The sequence below is a fragment of the Rhinolophus sinicus genome, chromosome 2 (assembly GCF_057876585.1).
Source record: "Rhinolophus sinicus isolate RSI-liver-muscle chromosome 2, RSI-T2T, whole genome shotgun sequence".
In the NCBI taxonomy this organism is placed as follows: Eukaryota; Metazoa; Chordata; class Mammalia; order Chiroptera; family Rhinolophidae; genus Rhinolophus; species Rhinolophus sinicus.
In genome coordinates, this window is record NC_142502.1 from 21,926,919 (window position 1) to 21,948,236 (window position 21,318).

A 21,318-nucleotide genomic window follows, 5' to 3' on the forward strand; every position below is an offset into this window, starting at 1 on the left:
TGTGTGTGCAATATTTCATACATATCAAATAAGTGAAATTAGCTAATCACATTGAAATTTTCTATATTCTTGTTGATTTTTTTGTCACTTTGTTACTGAGAGAAGTATATTAAAATTTCTCATTGTAACTATAGATTTGCCTTCAGTTTTGTAAATATCTGTTGTGAATATGTTAGTGGTTTCATAAAATTTAGATTTTTTATGTTCTTAGTGAAATTAACGTTTTATTATTGTGGTATGTTTCTTTTTTTTATACGTCTGTTTATTTAGGTTCATGTGTGTGCATTTATGTGTACACTCTGATACGTGTTGTCTACTAACTGGCATATTAGCTGAGTTAAAATTAATGTAATTACTCATACGTTTTAGTTTAAACCTACCATCTACTGTTTGATTTTTATTTGTCCTACCTGTTCTCTATGCCTCTTTTTCTTTAAATCCCTTCTTCAGGAACATTCTGTGTGTGTGTGTGTGTGTGTGTGTGTGTGTGTGTGTTTAATAGTTTCCCCTCTAATAGTTTATGAATATTTTACTCATTCATAATTGTTTAATATTTAGCCAAGGGATTACAACATGCATTCTTCCATGACTTAGTCTAATATTCATATGTACTTTTGGCTTATTCCTGGGCAATGGAAGCAACGTGGAAGAATTTAAATCAAATCACTTTCTCCCAAATTATATATCATTGCCGTCATATTTAATTTGGTATATCTTTTAGACAAAACAAGTCATCAGTTTTGCTCATATAGACAACATTTATTTAGATTTACTCTCTTCATTCCTCTGCGTTTCCACAAGAGATTGCTTTCTTTATGCATAAGTAATACTATTTTCAGTATACCTTTTAGTATAGAACTTTTGGAGATGAGTTCTCATAATTTTAATTTGTTTAAAATATTTTTACTGACTTTTGGTTTTCCTCATCAATTTGCTGAGGAATTATTTATAAACAATACTTTGCACCCATTTGAAGTATATCTTTTTTTGAATTTTTATTGGTGTCAAAACCAACAATAGTACCACCAAGGAACAGAATTTTGACATCATCCTCAAAAGATTCCTCATGCCTCTTTTTCCCTCTTGAGTCCCTGGCCTAGGAAAATTAGGTTAGTTTACATATTACATAAATTATAGCTTTTGCTTTTTATGGTCTGGCCCACAATCCTCCTTCTGCTTCTTATATAATGGACCTAATAAGCAAACACCTACTTTTTAATAAGAAATGTATTTTTCTTTTAAGGGAAAAATTATTTTAGAATATGTATTACCCTATAATATTATCTTTAAACATTTCCATAATAGTTTTAATTATTTTATCTTATTTAATGTTATCTACTTTGAAATTTTACAACTTATCTCACAATTATTTACACAGATTCATAGTGCCTGTAAAATTAATGTGAGATCAAAGAATTCTTTAAGGATTTTTTTAAACATCTAAAAATAAATCTATATTTTAAAAATAGAACACACACACATACACACACACATTTTATTCACTTTAAGATACATCAGTATCAGACAAATGAATTTTCTGACAGAAAAACTATCCCTATTATCTAGACAGAAATACTAGCGTATCATAAATCTGTAAAAAATATTTTATAACATTCCAAATAGATTCAGTTTCTCTAAAACCGATGCAATTTAAAATTTTGTTTTATAATAAAAGTGTAAAAGACAGATTTAATATGAACTTATATGCTAACATTTAACATTTTTCATCTCAGAACCTCAGTATTAGTTTACTCATTCAGCAAATATTTTCAAACACCTTCTTTGTTTCAGAAACTGTTATAGGTGTTATATGTAGTTTGATAAATAAAGAAGACAAAAATTCCTGCCTTCATGAAACTTATATTCTAATGAGGGTGAAAGACCATAAGCATAATGCTAAGCAAATTTTATAGTTTTAAAAGAGTAGAGAAAATAGAGCAAATAAGGGAAATGAAGAGAACAGAAGAAATGCAATTTAAATAAAATACTTTTGATCATTGCAAAAGAAACGGTTTCTGAATAAAGGTTTATTTGCATTATAAACTTACAGTGGCCAAGAAATGAGACTGGGAGAACATGTGTTACAGTTATTACATCTGAATGGAAACTGAACCCATGGTTGCTGCATCAGTGACCCAGACTTCCTTTAAAACTTCCACATAAAGAAATAAGTATTTAATTCATAACAGTAGCAGGAGACACAATATAAAATATTTATAATCTGTTTTACTATTTTCAAATAACCAATTATTTCATAGAAATACTAAAGAAACAATCAAATATGAAGCAAATAATAAAACAAGCAAAAAAAAAAAAAAAAAACCGAAAGGAAAGACTGTATCTTTGGTATAAATCAAACAGACCACAGAAACAAACAAAAAATATAGTCAGACTTGCGTGCGCGCACGCACGTACGCACACACACACACACACACACACACACACACATACACACACACACACACAAGAAGTAAGACTGCAACTGACCTTACTATTTTAACATGTAGTTGATAAAAACTCTGATTTTGATTATAGGCTGAGAGCAAAGTATAGGAATGGTTTGGTTATTAACTTGCTTCATGGTAAACTTATACTGTCTTGTTCAGATTTTCTAATCATTTGTGGGGAATTATATGTGTGGCAATTAAATTTAAAAACAAAAAGTTGCATTGCTTTTGTAAAACGTGGATCAGAAAAAATATTTCTACATGATTACAGGAAGGACGAATATTTTACTTAAAATTTTATTATATTTAATTTTCAACATTGACAAGTGTTCATACCTTAAGTTCTAAGGCAAAATAATATATCTTATTTTTAAAAAAGTAAAATTAGCCTCATTTTACATTATTTTAAACTAAACTCTTTTGTGACAAGTCCCACATACATAACCACTCCAGCTGACACCTTCTCCATAAGAAATATTCATTGAGTTGTCTTTCAATACCATATATCAAGTGAACATGTAAGTGTCCTCATTATTCAAGAATCAGACAGCACCCCAAGTGTACCCAGCATTAAATTGCTTTTGAACCATCTATAATCTCTAGAAATGTCTCCTCCCAAAATACATTTTGCAGAGAAACTCAATTTGAATTCTGCCTTTACTGGAGCAACACACAAAAGTCTATAGATCGGTTTGAAGGTCACTTTGACATTGTTCCTTTAAGTAAAATGTTGCTATATTTATGGAACAAAACTCTGGAATGTTCTGCAGGTAACTGATTAAGATTAAAAGATGCACGCATAGCCATTTTCTAAATAACATACTAAACTCACTCCTTTATTAAAAATAGATGCTTGTTCTTTCTAAAACAGTAACAGTATACAGCTTTGAAAGAGACAAGCAGAAAGCCACGAAATGAGTCATCAGCTGTGTTAGGTTACAGTGGCTTTATCTGTGACTGTGTGAAAAAACACTCACAAGAAGTCAGCAAAAGTGCAGCCAATTGCTGAGAGCTAATCATGCTGGGTTATTCTTGGAGGAGGCTGGTGTTTGTAGGGTGCACTGATAGTTACCAATTATTGCCTCTACTTGGCAAAATGAATGGGTCTGAACCACTATCTTGAAGGTGTTCTCAGCAAGAACTATATTTAAACTGCTGACACCAGTAATTGTGTCTAGCTCAACCAATCCTGAGTTTGATCTTAAGTGTTTTACAGTATACAGTCAAATGTGCTAAACGGGCTTTCAGTGTCCAAAGAATAGGTTTGATAAACACCTTGCACTAAAATGCATGTTTTACAATGTCCCTTAAATTATCTAATTTCTGTTGAGTATCATAGCAATGAAAGAAATGTTTTTACTATGGTTGCTTCTGAAATACTTAGATATAAATTTCTATCATCAAATAATGTCTAATCCACATAGAAAGGCACCCTAGTGCATAATAATATCTATATTTGGTTTTAAACTGATAATTTATAGCTGTAGAGATATAATAATAAACTTGCCTTGGGAAATACAATCAGTAAAAATAATGCATTTGTTTTATTTCTGTTGATTACCTTGAAAGTACACAACATAAATGAAAATATATTATTTTTGTTTTTGCCATTATAGGGGAAAAAAACAAACACTTCTCCTTCCTTGTTTGAGTTTGTTCCAGTGATTATTGCTATTAACAGTGTGTCAAAGAAGCTTATTACTTTTTATTCAAAATGCCTGCTTCTAATTTTCCCAAGATACAAGAAAAATATAAATGGAAATAACACATAAATTGTAGGTACAACATGAATTCAGAAAAAAAAAAAACGAAAACAAAAACCACGCACCTTATTTTTGCAGTGCAATATGAAACACATCATGAATTAGGACACAAAGGCAGAGGAGAGGCAGCAAACAACAGCCTGCATTCTCAAGTGAGGAAAAAGCTAGTCCAGGTCTGTGTGCTCCGCTGTGGTGATGGCCCATCTCAATCCATGCCTCGCCTCCATGATCAATGAAATCATGCGTGATTTTCTTCACTTTTTTCTGTCCTTTATTGACTATTTTAAATTTACTATGTTTACAATGACTCTCAAAGTCTCTATTATCATTTCACAGGAGAAAATCCAGTTACAGATAGTTGTTTATTTTGAGGAAAAGTATTTTTACTTTCTGTTCATTTTGTTTTTAGCTGGCAAAACATGGCAAGTTTAGACAAATATGTAGAGTTATAAAGAGGAAGTTTTAAAATAAATGGTTTCCATAAAAGGGTGATATCCCTTGGTTGAAGGATTTTAATTACACCCAAAAAGTAAATAGTTACAATTTTTTATCCTGTTAGCTATCATAAATAAAGCTAAACTATAGAGAACAACACTGACTAGTTTAACATTATTTGGTTTGATATCTTTCTTCAATTCTTTTTTGTCTGTGATTTTGTATTTAACTAAATAGAATAAATGAAAATTACATTAACATGTTTAGGTGTTGTTGTTTTTTTCGTGTTGTTTTTTGTTTTTTGTTTTTTTCAATTGCTTTAGGAATAAATTAGTTTTATACTTTAAAATATCTCCCTTGAAGAATGAATGCAGCCATGAAGACATTCCCAGGGATTGTCTTTAGTCACTGTTAAGATAATACAAGATATGTTACACTTGGGTTCTTTAACTAGGAGCTATTTTAAAGAAACTCTTAATCTCCTGCTGGGATTGTGTTACATTCCAAATCTTGCTAATGCTTCCTCCACTGGATGGAGTTTCCCTGCCCCCATATTGCTAATGAATAACCATATTTACAAGACTCTCTGAAGACGCTAAGAAGTTTGGTTTATTTAGAGTTAATTCACATAATAAAGTCTGTTTTCTATTTTGAACAGAGATAAGAATATGGTCTGATTAATACAGAAAGTAATATGTACATTTCCAAGCAGCCAAATCTCATGTCTATTTAGCCGCTCAATCATTTGAGGAAACAAAACTTTGCATACGAGTGAGTCATAGGCTTTCTTTTTTTGTCAGTTTTAGCATTCAGTTGAGCACTTTTTGCCCAGATGTATTTTATGACCATTAACTTCCTTGTCCAAGAAGACAGAGAAGAAATCATTTTATCTTTTACATTTCTGAAAATACCACCCATCCGCAACTACCTCTACATCTGAGGTTCTCATCTGTTTCTGCTGGGGATGGAAAATAGTACAGGTCCTCTGGAAACCAGTCTGGCAGTTTTGTAGAAAGTTAAACATACTCTTACCGTATAAGCAAATAATCACACTCCTGAGGATTTATCCTAGAAAAATATAATCTCCGCATGAAAATCTTAATATGATGTTTAGAGCTGCTTTAGTTGCCATATCCCAAATTGGAAACCATCCAAATGTCCTGCAAGGAATAGATGTGGATGAATTCAAAAAGCCATGACACATCCATCCAATGGAACACTACTCAGCAATAAAATAAACATATCACTGATATACAAAACAGCTTGGATCAATTCAAGGGCATTATACTTAGTGAAAAGAGCCCATTTCAAAAACTTACGTACTACATGTTTGATTCCATTTCTATCACATTCTTGAAATGAAAAAAGTATAGTAATGAAGAATTATATCAGAAATTGTTCAGAGTTAGGATTGAGGTAGAGATGTAGCTTAGTAGGATCAGTACAAGGAAGTTTCTTTGTAGTGATAGATTAGCCTACATCCTGATTGCGATAGTGGTTACATGAACCTACGCATGTAATAAAACTTTCATAGTAATACATATCAAAGCACACATTCACCCATACACACACAACACACACACACACACACACACACACACACACACACACACACATACACCACACATACATCTGGATGCATGTAACAACTGGTTAATTCTAAAAAGTTCTGTTAGTAAATAGTTTTGTACCAATTTCGATTCCTGGTTAAAATGTATTATGGTTAAGTAAAATGGTATCTGTGCGATAAATTGAGCATAGGGTCCCAGGGAATCTCTGTACTATTTTTGCCACCTCTTGTGATTCTTAAATTTTTTTCAGAGAATACCACCCATTTGAATTCTACACAGTCATTTGTGGCTTAACTATGGGGATATGTTCTGAGAAGTGAGTCTTTAGGAGATTTCATCATTGTGTGAACATCACAGCGTGCATTTTTACAAACCTAGATGGCCTCGCCTACTATACACTTAGGCTACATAGTACAGCCTACTTTTCCTAGGGCACAAACCTGTACAGCATGTTACTGTACTGAATACTGTAGGCAATTGTAAGATAATGGTAAGTGTTTGTGTATCGAAACATAGAAAATATACAGTAAAACTATGATTTAAAAGATAAAAAATAGTACACTTATTTAAGGCACTCACCATGAATGGAGTTTGCAGGACCGAAAGTTGCTCTGGGTAGGTCAATGAGTGAGCAATGAGCATTTGTGAAGGTCTAGGACAATACTGTACATTACAGTAAACTTCATAAATACTACATACTTAAGATACACTAAATGTATTTAATTTTTTTTTTCTTCAGTGCACTGCACTACGACATAAAAATGGCTCTGAAGTCACTAGAAGATGGAAGTTTTTCAGCTCCATTATAATCTTATGGGACCCTGTGGTAAATGCAGTCCATTGTTGATCAAAATGTCATTAAGTGACTCATGCCTGTATAGCCGAAATGATACAAAAGTTTGTAATTGCCTATTAAGCCGCACACACTATATTGCGTGTTTTATACCTCTAAAGGACAATTTTATCTACACTTTTGTCATTGAGGATGCTAAAACGCACCAATTTTATTTTCCCAAAGTCACACACATAAGTTGGGCCTATCACCCAAGCTTGGGATTTTTTTTTCTTTTTTTCCAAATTCATATGGTTTTTGTCTATCCATTGTATTCTATCATCTCGTTATGTACTAAATACTTCCAAGAGTTTTAGTAATTAGTTTCTCATTTTATACTTCTTCTCATTTCATACCTTTGAAGTTAGTTTCTCATTTGATAACTTTTCTAATGTTTTCCTTCCCTGACCTCCAGGAGAACTGAAATATAAGGTATTCGGAGTTCTTTGTCAAGTTTGGGAGGAAGCTCAAGCACTCTGTACCTACTCTGTTATCACTTATTGTCCACAACATTCATAAAATCAGAGTCCAGTCTGAGTTCACAGAAATGTGATGCCAAAATGAGAGCTGAAAATGTGTGCTGGTCTCCTGAGAACAATTCAAGTCTTTCCCACAGTGTAAGCACAGATATTATAGAAAGCACATTTGATTCAATGGGTATAATCTCATCTATATGAATTTCTATGTATAAGTCTATGACAAAAAAAGGAAACTTTCCATTGCTGAAAAATCCTTAAAAAGAAATTGATTCTTTTAATAGTTCTGCCTAAATTATTTTGAGGAAAATAGAGACGAAGCAATCTAAGTACTGTACCTTGAAAATTGTCCTTTTTGAAACATTGATTCAATTTTCAAACCTTGAAGATAGCTTTTAGAGTTTATATTTTACTCTAAAGGAAATTATATTCATTTTTCTCCTGATAATAGATATTAAAATGAATTTTAGAAAAAAAATAAATTTTGTGGAATAAAAAGCAAAAAATATACTGCAACCCAAGGAGAGTAGAATATTTATTAATATTTTGATCCAGACTAACATGGGTTCAAATCCTTGCTCTGCTCCTTAATAGTGTTGTTTTCTTTGACAAATTACTTAACCTCTTTTATTTCTTAATTCCATTAAGTCCCTAATATACTAAGAGAATGCACATTTTATATGTACTGGATATTAATCAGATTGTGATGAACAAGATCATTATCAAAGAGCAGCTATCAAAAATTTTGAGAAAATTGATCCACACTCAAAAAAAAAAGTCATGTTTCAAAACAGTTGATGAATCATAATTTTCTATATTAGTAATCTGAATGTAAGATAGGTAAAAACATTTTAACCTATATATGGAATAAATGGCAGGTTTGGTTTATCCTGAGGCCTCTCTCTTTGGCTTGCCTTCTAGTTGTGTCCTCACATGACTTTGTAAGTGTATGTTCCTCTTGTCTCTTATAAGAATGCCAGTCCTACTGGATCCGGGTCCCACCCACATGATCTCATGTGACCTTAAGTACCTCCTATAAGGGCATAACTCTAAATAAAGTCACATTGAGGATTAGGGCTACAACTATGGATTTGGGGAGACACAATTCAGTAGTTAACACAAACCTTGAAGATTTCTTTAAATGTATATGTTTTTAACAATACACCTGGTATATATAGGTGCTCAACGAATGGCAACTGATATAATTTATATTTATATTTGATCTTGGTGAATGAGGATGCAATGATAAGTAAGTTGTAGACTAGAAAGATCAGTAAGTTTAGTAGTTTATGGTGCATAAGAAAAACAATCCAAAACTTAGAAGCCTGAACAACTACTTATTTAACACATGATTTTGTGGGTCAACTATGTGAGCTGGACTCCATTGAGTGGTACATCAGTTCTCACCCTGGCTTAGTTGATCTCAGGTAGACTTATTTATGAATTCTTTGTGAGTTTGTGGGTTTTGTGCAGCTGGAAGGTTTATGATGACCTTGTCCAGGATGGCTGGATTGAGGGTGGTCTCTCTCTATGTGGTCTCCATGTAGTCCTTCAGCAGATGAGCCCAGGCTTGTCCCCATGGTTATTGCAAGTTTCTAAGAATAGCAAGAAAAGAAGATTAACATGGAAATACTTTTCAAGTCTCCCTTTGTGTTACATTTGCTAATGTTCCATTGGTCAAAGTAAGCCTCATGATAAATTCAGAATCAAGTGGTAAAGAAAAGGATTCCATGTGATGGGAGAATCTGCAATGTACCTGTGTAAATATGTGAAGACAGGGAGAGGAAAATTTGTGTTAATTATAACAATCTATTACAAGGCCACTAATCAATAGTCATTGATCTATTAACACAATGCCTGTGATCATCAATCAAGTTGCCTGATCAAACCGTGCTGTGCTGAGATCATAGATCTTATATTGATATATTATGTTCTTCATATATTTGGAATAGACAGAAAGATGTGCTGTTGCTTATAAATGTTTTGTGAGGGTTTTTCGAAGAAAGACACTATCTCTGCTCCCAGCCTCTCACCTGGTTCCCATTGCCAAAATAATCGGTACAGAATGTAGACTAAATAATATAATGGTTTTGAAAATATCAATCGTAATAATATTAAATTGTTAAGAATTGAACCCTAGAAAACCAACATGTGTGTACAAAGATCAACGAATTTGTGGACACAGATTTTTTCAGTCTTATACTCTTATGTGCAGCTGAGATGAGACAAATTCTGGAGTAAAGAAAGAGTTACATCTTGAGTTTTTTAGTTTAAAAAGATTTCCAGTGGTTAGCACTCAGAGGATATAGAAAAATTTGATGAACCACGTTTCTTTCCTTGGATTAGAAATTGATCTCCAAGTTCTTGGAGGTTTCAGTAGAACTTTTCTTTGTTCTTGGAATCTGAAAACAAACAATATTTGTGTCAAAAAACCCTTCAGCTCAAGTCTGATTCAGAGGTAAGGTAGCAGCATACCACTATGCCTTGTGGAGGGGGAACAGAATAAATTTCCATGTTCAGTGTCTAGGAAAACGGGCTAAGAGCACTTCTGAGTTTTGTATACTTCTGATGAGGATACGTCAAATGGGGCATAGGCATTATTGAGGAAGATAAAGGGATAGACAGACACTAGATGGTTGTAATTGAGCAGCAACAAAACACCTACCTGCAGTCATTGAAGCTCAAGGTTTGGAGAGGAATGGCTGTATATGGATGCAGCTTGGGCAAGATTAAGAGCAGAGGCCACCATTAGAATTGTGAAGTTAAGAGCATAAATGTCTTCGACTAAAATGAAAAGTAATACTGCTTGTACCACAGACATTTTCAAAAAATGTACTAATTATTGAGGTGAAATTCACATACTATACAATTTACCATAACATTTTAACATAAATAACTCAGTGGCATTTAGAACATTCACAATGTGCACCACGTATATTGAGTTTCAAACATTTCCATCACTGCACAAAGTAAAAACTCAATCAGTTTCTCCCCATTCCCTCTCCCCTCGCTTCCCTCCTTCCCCTGCCCACTCCTGTCAACCACCAATTTATATTTTGTCTCTCTGGATTTGCGGATATGTTACATAAGTGGAATCATAAAATATTTGACCTTTTGTGTTTGGCTATTTTCACTTAGCTGTTTTGAAGGTTCATTCAAGTTGTAGCATGTATCTTTATTTTATTTAATTTCATGGCTGAATAATATTGCATTGTATATGTATATCAAATGTGTTTATCCATTGATCTGTTGATCCATTGATAAACATTTGGTTTGTTTCAACCTTTTGACTATTGTGAGCAGTGCTATGAGCATGTGTTTCAATTATTTTCAATTCTTTTGTGTGTATTCCTAGAGTGCAATTTCAAGGTCATGTGGTAACTCTAACTTTACCCAAAACCACCAAACTCTTTTCCACAGTCACTCAACCATTATGCATTCCTACCAGTTTTACTTTAACAGCTGAAAGACCTTAAGAAAATTATTGAAAGTATTTGTGTGAACCAAATATGAAAGATTATAGAAAGCTAATGTTAAATGAAGTAGGTGATCATTATCTTAAATATTGCTCATAGAATATAGACTTAAATCATACAATTTAAACATACCCACATTATACCTATCAATCATCTATCATCCATTTTCCTATCTACCTACACACACGATTATAAATCTATAATAATGAGAACTTCACTTTAACACATAAAATCAAATCTACACTACTAAAAACCTGTGTCATAACATAATCCCTAGAACTTGACTAAAAAGGCTTATTAAGTGGCTGCTACACTTTTTTGGTTAAAATTTCTAAGGCAAATTGATATAAAATATTATTTTATTGTGCACAAAGAACTGATTCTTGAACAGCCCAAATTTCATAGAAGCATCCCTTATAATTTTTGTAAGAATTCTAAGATATTTGGATTTATGCTGCATCTGTATAAATGTCATTGTTTAGTTTAGAGGGCAGGTTTAAAAAAAAATGTTGCAATAGTTCACTTTTTCTTTAAAAATAGTTTCCATTACTCTACTAATGTAAGTGCAACCTTTAAAAGAAGGCTTCATAAACACATGTTTTTCCAAGTATATACAAACTGATAATGAAATTGCATTCTGTCTTACTGATAATGTGATGCCTGCTCATTTTTGTTCCTTTAATTTAAGGGGCATTATAAAATGTTTTCCCAACATTAGACTGTTTACTGAGCTAATAAAGTAATTAGTCTGATTAAACAAATTCTGTCAACACAATCTGTGTATTAACACAGGAGATATTTATAATTTAACACAAATGTGTCCAAATGAAAAAAATTATGCAGATAAATCTCCAGCCAACCATGAAGAAGTAAACTACTTTTTGGAACATGCTTAGAAACCATTTAAAGAATAAATTTGACAAAGATTAAACAAAATTAATTATGCGTAAGAATCAGATTCATGTACATTACTTTTTTTTATTATTTTTACAAAAGATGTGCCACTTAACCTGGATCTAAAAATATGAATGATAAAGGAAATGGAAGTGATAGGCAGAAAAATGACCCATCACATTTGTCCATATCCTAATACCCTACCCTGAACCTGGGAATATGTTACCTTACATGTAAAAAGGGACTTTGCTGATGTAATTAGGTTAACAACTTGATTAATCTGGATGGACCCACTCTAATTACCAGGGGTCTTAAATGTAGTAAAAGGAGGTATAAAAAAGAGTCAGAGTAATGCGGTGTGAGAAGAACTTGGCTTACCATTGCTGACTTTGAAAATAGGCAATTTCAAGCCAAGGAATGTGGGTAGCCTCTAGAAGCTGGGAAAGGCAAGGAAAGAAAGTCTTCCACAAAACCTGCAGAATGGAACCGAGCAAAGCTTATATTGGATTTCAGCTTCCTGAAACCCATGTCAAACTCCAGACCTACAGAATTGTTAAGATAACACATTTGTATTGTTTAAGTTACTAAGTTGTAGTAATTTGTTACAGTAGCAATAGAAAACTAATACACCAGCAATGGGTGACAGTGACTTATGAGCCGAGTTGTAAGTTACGCCTGCTTTAAGGCATTATATTCATAACTCACCTGCTTTATTTTCTTTTTGACACCATTATAAAAATAATGGCATTCGTGTACCCAAGAAATTAGCAAAATATACAAACCAGAGAAGGCTCTGTTGTAAAGAAAAATGATCATAAATACAATAAATTATGTAAAATTATATTCACAATTACTTTGTGCTAAAGTTGAAAACATTAATGAAATGGATGATTTTCTAAATAAATGCATAATTTTACATTTTACATAGAGAAATCAATGAAACAATAAGAATAACATACAGGAACTTAAAAATGTTTATTAATTGTCATTGATAAATTATTTAATTTCTCACAGAACAAATTAATTGATATTTTATAAATTGTTCCAGATCATAAGACATAAGAAACTACATAAATCATAATATAAAAAATAGATATGCAATCCAGAGTAATTAGCCCACAAAGAGAAGCATGATTTAACAATTAGTGATTTTCAAAAATAAGTGTAAGACATTCAATATTAGGGAACTGCTAAGCTTTTTTACTATATCAGTAAATTAAAGAAAAAGATTGTTTCCTCTAGCAAAGTTACCAACTTTATTTGATAAAGTTAACCCAAATTTCTATTCAAATATATTGAGGGAAATTAACAAGGACATTTCCTTTTAAAAATAAAGTTATTTTTAGCAAAGAAAATTATAGTAAATGATGAAATAGAATATCTATTAAAATTAGCAACTCTAAAAGAATATCTGTTATCATCGTTTTAAAGATTATTTTTGAAACTTATGTTTCATGCATTTAGAATAAAACAGAAATAAGTGATCTAGAGTGGAGGAAGACTAAAGGCCATTGTTTTATATAATATATGTATACACAAACATCCCAAGGAAATAATTGAAAAACTTTCCATAAAAAAAATCCAGTACAGTGTTTTACAATAGGGCCCCTCCACAAAAATCAACAGGTCTGCTGAGGTTGAAAATAGATTGTTTATTTCTCCAAAGTAACAACAACAACAAAACAATAAAAATATCGGTTATCTATAGAGAAAAGAATAAATCTTACTTACAAATGCAAAAGGAAGAAATTATGTAGAAAGCTATTACATGATTATTTCTAAAATGTTAAAATATTATAAGATTCAATTAATGTATTGAATTCATAGATTAATTCAATCCTAATAATTGGCCTATGGACACTCACTTGCCATTCAATAATGTGGTCTTTAACATTTAATCATTATTCTTGATGGAAGCAGCAGAGAAATATCAAAGAATAATGAGATGGTTTTTAGAGAATATTATAAAATAAACATTATTTGCACTGAAGGATATAATTCAAGGCACTCTCCTATATGATGACCCCTGTTTCTGGTTAGAAACCTAAAATATTAAGCCTTCTGATTAAAAACTGGATGTTTGGCAAGGTGTATGTTACTGACTAAAGGTTGATATCCTCCCAAAATTCACATGCTGAAACTCTACTCTCTCTGTGATAGTACGTGGAGGTAGGGCCTTTGGGAGGTAATTAAGGTTAGAAGTTTTAATGAGGATGTGGCCTTCTTTATGGGAGTAGTACCCTTACAGGAAGAGGAAGAAATAGCAGAGCTCTCTCTCTTTCCATGAGTACACATTAAGGAAAGGCCATATAAGCACAAGATGAGAAAACGTCTATCTACAAGTGAGAACCTGGGCCCTCACTGTGCATTAAATCGTCCAGCACCTTGGTCTTGGACTTCCCTGCCTCCATAATTGTAGAAATAAATTTGTGTTATTTAAGTCATCCATTCTTTTGTATTTTGTTATGGCAACTAGATCAGACTAATGCACGACAGTTTGTAAAATCTCCTTCCCAGAACCTCATTTAGAAGATATGTTCCTAGCCTCTCCCAAGCTGAGAGACATCTCTGTAGGTCAGCTATTTGGGTTAGTAACTCTCTACCAGTTTATCAAAATTTTCTTAAACAATAGGATATAGCAAGAATGTGACCTTAACATAACACTCCCTGCTGATACCAGGACTCTTTCTATATTTAGTCCAGGCTGTATCACGTTTTAATTTGAATGCTGGATTGTACAACCCTGATGTCCTTTTAGATCATTTTGGTAGGCCATAGGAATTTTAGTTGTCCAAAACTTTTTGCAAGTAATGGATGAGAAAATTATCTGCCACCTCAGGAAAGCACCACCAAATGCAATATGAACAGCTCCATTTTCTGACTAGAAGAGACTCAGTGCTTCTAAGTTTAAAAAGTAGGAGAATAGCTTCTCCTTTTCATCTCTCAGATTGTTAGGCAACATTATGGACTAAGAGCTAGACCTCAGACTCTACCAGAAATTATATTTGCATTTTACCCAAATCTCTCTGAAGAGAGGGTACAAAAAACTCCCAAGTTTTAAACTATAAAATATTCCTGTCTTTGACAATATTATATCATAACTAAAACTTCTTTAATACATGGCACACATCCCATCATATACTGAACATTGTGGCAGAGCAAAATAAATTTTACAGTAAATGATTTAAAGTAAATGTTAGTAAACATTTGTTTTGAGGAGGTTTTTGTGTTTAGAATATTCTCTAAACCAGGGTGGCAAACTGGCACATTCAATCCAAATCTACTCTACTGCTGCTTTTGTAAATAAAGTTTTATTGAAATGCAATCTCACAAAGTCCGTTATGTACTGTATCCATGGCAGCTTTCATTTTGCAACATCAGAGTTACCTATTTGCCACAGAGACACATGGCTGGCCAAGCCAAACTCTTTTCCAGGCCCTAAGCAGGAAAAACAAAGAAGGTATACTGGGTCCTGATCTGATCGATATCTGATATTGAATTCAATGATTTTTGAAAAGGTAATGTAATTGCATTCACATACTTATTTAAAATGAAATGTAGAATAGAGCAGATGAACACTCCATGTGTTTGTCAAATATATGTGGTAAAAAATCTTATGTTTCTACTATTTTTGGTAAAAAGAGTTGTCATTAAACATGGAACATTGAAAAACTGCAACAGTCTGTTGCCATTTTGTTAATGTACCTCAGATATATATTAATTAGGTGACAAAATAACTTTACATCATTATCTCTTATTCATTCTTAAATTTTTTGAAAGAAAAAAGTCTTTAATGTTCAAGTAATGTTTTTCTTCAAATATGAATTAAGCATATTGATGTTTAAGAACACTAAATCTTTTTAATTTCTTGACATTTTAAATAAGATGAAAGAGGACAAATATTGGTATAAAAAATGAATATTGTTGGATACACTAATGAAACCAAGTTTCAATAAAACCTTTATAGAGCAGTTAAATAGTCCTGTAAGATTTTAGCTTAAAAGCCCAAAATAGCAAAGGGGTTATCTTTTTGTATTGATTGTTTTTAGTTTATTGCTTAGACTATTTGCATAAAAAATAAATGTTTTATTTCTTAGCTCTTCTGCTTTGACTAAAGTCATATACATATGATTATAATACCCCAACCGGTTACTGTAGAAATTATAATGATATTAGAAACTGATTATGACTTCCGAATGAGTCAAGCTGCAGGACCAGGCTAACTATATAAGCAATTAAAAGAATGTGTTTTCATGCAAAGCCTTGAGTATTATTAAAGAACAAAGGGAAAAGGAAATAAGGAAACAAGGAAATGGGAAGATACAAATAAAAATAATGAGCAATTATATTCTGCCTACCAAAATTCCCCCTGCAGTTTCAGTCAATGTCACTGCTTCTGCTTTCTGTTCTAAATAATTGCACTAGTTCTGGTAAATATATCCAGCGTGTTCCAAAACAGCTGTGACTGTGTTCCTGTGATTAATTAATTAAGTCTTATTCTTTTTTTTTTTTCACTTTACTATTTCGTGGTATTTGTTAAACACTGTACATTAGCTTTTACTTCTGGTCCAATCTTGCAATGCATGACTGATTTCAAGAGAGAAATTTAACTCTAGGTTCTAATGTGTCAAGTTAGAGTCATATTTTCAAACAAATACTCCAGAAGAGTAGGAGCTATGTGTGGCTGGACACTGGTATGACATTAGGCAGGTCTCTAAACCTCCATTCTGCTCTCTGTAAAATGGACATGCAAATATCACCTACCCCATAGAATTTTGGGGGGATTACATGAGACAAAGCATGCTTAAAGTGGTTAGGACAGTTCCCTACGTGTGGGGCAAATGTTGCCTATCATAGCAGTAAACTTGAAAGCTGTAACCTTATTCAAACAATGAGCAACCACTAAAAAACTTGGGTAACTCTTTTTCTAGGTACTTAAAGAAATAGAAAAAGCTGTCCATTTACAATTACAAGTTGTTATCTAAAAGCACCAAAGAGTATTTTATTCCATTAATTTCCAATGTTTCCTCTGCAATGTTGATGTTTAGTTCCTGTTGACTATTTGGACAAATAAAATCCACATTGAAAGGTTTTTTTTGGCATAAAGACCAGTATCCTCACTGAGGACCCACTGTCATGGCAGTGATGACATGAGACCTGAAAAGAAAGCAGACTCAATAAGTGACTACATTGATAAATCATTTCTAACTAAAACTGACTTGCATTAAACTTGCTCATCTATGAACAGACAGCAGGCATGAACCTTTAATTAGTACACCCACCTTCAAGCTTGCTCTCCTCACATCCATAGTGCATACAGCTACCAGGTATGATCTAAAAGCAAAATCTAGCTAAGGCACCTCCATATCAAAACCTGTCGTTTTCACAAACAGGGTAAAGCTGAAGCTTCATAGCATCCCTCTAAGGTTCTCTTCATCCTAGCCTTGCCATCTTGGCCGCCCCACTTCCCACATCTCCCCTGAAGGCCCGGTAGAGGAGGCTCTCCCTCTGGGAATCCTGTAGCATGGAACACTGAGCTGGATTGATCTGGTACGTCCCTGGTTATGTCAGGCAATTTTGGTTTTAGAACAGATAGTTTTTCTCCGTATTAGATTACATTTAGTAAACATTCATTCAGTAAATGCATTTCCATTTTCTTAGGATCCTCATAGTCAGGAGGTATTTCCTAATGATTTGTCCAAATCTGTCTTTTAAAAATTTAAATGCTTTTCCTGCAACCCACTCTTTAAAGAAATGCAGATTAAATCAAGAGACATTGCACACCCCCATTCATATACTGAGAGTTGTGGCAGAGCAAGAGCTTATTATTTCTTTTTCTTTGTTTAAACCATTCATAGTATCTATTATAGAATTTGCATATTAATAACTGTTCAATAAATGTTTGAATAGTGAGGGTGGGTGGAGAATTCCTCTTTAGATATTTTTCTGGACTGATGTAAACAAGACTTAGAGACTTAGATTTTTATCTATTAAAATTAATAATAGCCATCACTTTGTACAAAAATGTGAAAACTGAAAATTAAATTGAAAAAATAGTCACATATATCCCCGTGTGTCGAAACATGACTACTATCAGGAAGTGTGGAATGCTTGATAAATATTTCGATTTATTCTCTTAAGAGTTTGGGCATCCGTGTGCTATTATTTCTCTACAGAGCAATAGTAAAATGGGCAGCTGCTATTCATAAAGATTACATAGAGCAGCTTTCATACAACTGTTGAACTTGTATGATACAAGTTCCAACGTAATTGGATTTTTGTAAGAGGTGACAATTACTTCCATGTTTTCTGTCAGTTATTCTCCAAGGTGTTATTCAAAATACTGTATATAACAACGGGTACAATAAGTGCCAACCAATCAGAGCCTATACCCACCCATTCATAACAGACACTAGCCATAAACAACCAACACAGCAGTGTGGACTGAATCAGCCTGGCTATGCTGGAATTCTCATTAAAGGGGGAAACTGTTTACTTTCGGAGCACTAAGCCAAGACTTCAAAATATACCTTTGTAAACGTAAAGGAATTAAAATTCACTCTAGACTTTCTTCTCATTTTTTTTTTCTTCAAGCACAATAATCCCTGCAGAACCATTCTCAATTGTACATAGTTTAAGACAGAAATTGAACTGAGACTGGAAAAGTTGCTGGGCATGCTATTTTTTGACATGTGACTGAGTTTATTTTTTGGATAAGTGTTCTAATTAATTAATTAATTTTAAATTAAATTTATTGGAGTGGCATCATCTGAGCATGTAAAATTTTAACAGTGTATGTAAAAATTAGTACATGTAAAATTTTTAATGGTATTGGCATCCTACAGAATATGGTCAATTGGCTAGTAAACTTCAGGTACAGAAAATCAATGCTTGCTTTAGGAAACTTTAGCTTCATGCTACTAGTTGTATAATATCTGTCATAACCTTACCTGTTACGGTAAGTTGAAATAATGCATGTGAAGATTTTCATACAGTTTCAAAATATACATATGTAGTAAGTATTCTCAAAAATCCCATCACTGCTATTATTGTTGTTTGTCTTTTTCTTATTGACACCAAAGAGTCATGAACAAGGCAAGCTCAAGATGAAATTGTATAGTCGGGGAATGGTATTTCATGACACTAATCATTCTCCCTTCCCTGACCTGTGTATTTCTCCACAGCACCCCCCCCATGATAACCCCTACATCTGGGTAATAGTTCAACTCCTGATGTCTCCCTTTCTTCTCTTCACCATGCACTAATAATAGGTATGCATCGCTTGCTCAAGGCTCTGCTCACAATTGAGAAGAAAATCATTTGAAATTATTTTACTGGACAATAATGATTTTCAGTATTCCTGTTTCCTTTCCCTCAACATGCTTATATTTTCACGTGGACCTTATGGAGGCAAATTTGGAACGTTATTTCAAAGAAAAATTGAGAATTTCCTGTAGGGTGGCAAGATGTAAGAGAAAGAAATAATCTGTGCATCCACTGGCTCCCATAGTAGAGAAGGCCCACTTTCATCTTTTTGTGTGTGTGTGTGTGTGTGTGTGTGTGTGTGTGTGTGTGTGTGTGAAGAGGAAACAGACTTCTCGTTTATAATACATTCATATGCATATGATTCTTATTCAGTTATTTACTCCTATTAAATGATGACACAAAACCTCAGGTCAGGAACAGTCCAGCTTATTTTGAATCTTTCCATTGTGTTTTCATAGGAGATTTCTAAGAATAACTGGAGACTATAATCTATGGATACAGTCCTACTCAGTTTAGTTGAACATTTCCAGTTTTATTCATAAAATTCTTTTTTTCTCTTTTTATTGGTTTGGAATAACAACTGTAGGGTTGGACCCATTAAGTATATTTTATCACTTTTAATGCAAAGATTATTACTGTAATTTACATATCTCAGTAAGAGCCAAAAGCTTCCTGCTGTTGCTTTTTTCACCAATGTGCTAAAATTTAACAACCAAGCTACATTAAAGCAAATGAATAAAAGAAGTTAATTCTTTTCAATATAAGGAAAATTATCTGCCCATGAGACTGTATAATTCCCTCAATAAGATTCCCAGACACAAGAAAACAAAACTTTTATGTAAACTACATTAATGTTTTAGTCCCAAATGAGACAGTAACATAAATCTTAAGACAATGTAATAATATCAATATTGATCACCAAAAATGAAAGCATTAACTTTGAGGCTGTGGACCATGCTAAAGTCACATGAGAAAAAAAAGAAAAAAAGTTCATGAATAACATTTTCAAGAATCACTGAGGCCTAAACATGTAGAAATAATTGAAGTAAGTATGAATTTTCTTTCTTATTTCCCACTGATGTCAAAGCATCACATTTTGGTAAACCACTATTCCAATGCTTCAATAAGAAGTTTCCAACAGGAAACAGCGTATTTGGAAATTGGCTTAAAATGTCATTATTCAAAGTATGCCAGTGGAGTAATGAACACTTTCTATGCCTTATATCTTAATGGGAAACTCTTAACTACCTAAGTGACCTTTCTGCCAATGTCACTCAAAGTCTTTACCATGATAATGGAAAATAACTTCAATATTCTGTCAATATGGACCAGTCTCCCAATGGCCAGCATTTTCTCCAGACACTGTTCACACCCTTAGACATATTCCTATGTCTAAACTGATTTGTCTGAGCTTGGTCCACAGTCTCACAAATTTCACTTTCAACTGCTTCTTTTTGAAGCTAAAGTCTTTAGGTAATTTTAGAACATAATACATAGGGTGGTCAGTAAATTGATGAATTAGTAATATAAATGATACAATGTGCAGTAATTTAAAGAATATACTGTAATGTTTCAACAACCTCTGGCTTCAGATGTTCCCTAAGAGTTATTTGTTAGGAAACCATGGTTTTATTTTAATTCTTATTCTGTATGGAAAAAAAAAAAAAGTGAGAACATAATGTATAAAGTTTGATATAAATTAACAGAAATTCTGGTACTCTACATTGATTTAATAGACTGTCCAAAAAAATATGAGATATATCCTCTCTGATTGACGCAGCAATTATTGTATAGCACCTACTGTTTGGGTACAGAGCTAGGCCTTTGAAAACAAAGCCTGTGTTTTCCCTCAAGATTCTTACTTACCCTCTTGAGAAACCATTTCAGTACCTTCATATTCCTTTTACCGTGAGAGATATTAATTACATATTTGTAAAAATATCTTCTAGGAATATGTTGTATTGCCATTACTATTAATAAATGCAAACCACACAATAAAATCTCAAATGATGTGGAAGTGTGTAAAGCAAAGAGTAAAATGGTCCAATCTTCTACCAACTTCCCTGTGGAAGTTCCCAACTTCCCAACTTCCTAAAGGTAATTGTGGGGAACACTAACTTTTTCTTAAGAATATGAAATCAAAGTATACAAACGTTTC

At 32.9% G+C, this 21,318-nt stretch overlaps 2 long non-coding RNA genes across 2 annotated transcripts in view; one reads left to right on the forward strand and one right to left on the reverse strand.

The window, feature by feature from the left end:
* LOC141566993 (uncharacterized) overlaps positions 1–21,318 on the forward strand; it is a 402,769-nt gene that overhangs the window by 289,547 nt on the left and 91,904 nt on the right. The window lies entirely within an intron of this gene.
* The window catches only part of LOC141571908 (uncharacterized), a 55,571-nt gene continuing 40,578 nt past the window's right edge, over positions 6,326–21,318 (reverse strand). Inside the window, exons 3-4 of the long non-coding RNA XR_012496956.2 lie at positions 10,190–10,308; positions 6,326–9,119 (exon numbers count right to left, since the gene is read on the reverse strand). This is a non-coding gene — a long non-coding RNA (uncharacterized LOC141571908). The remainder of the gene's footprint in view (positions 9,120–10,189; positions 10,309–21,318) is intronic.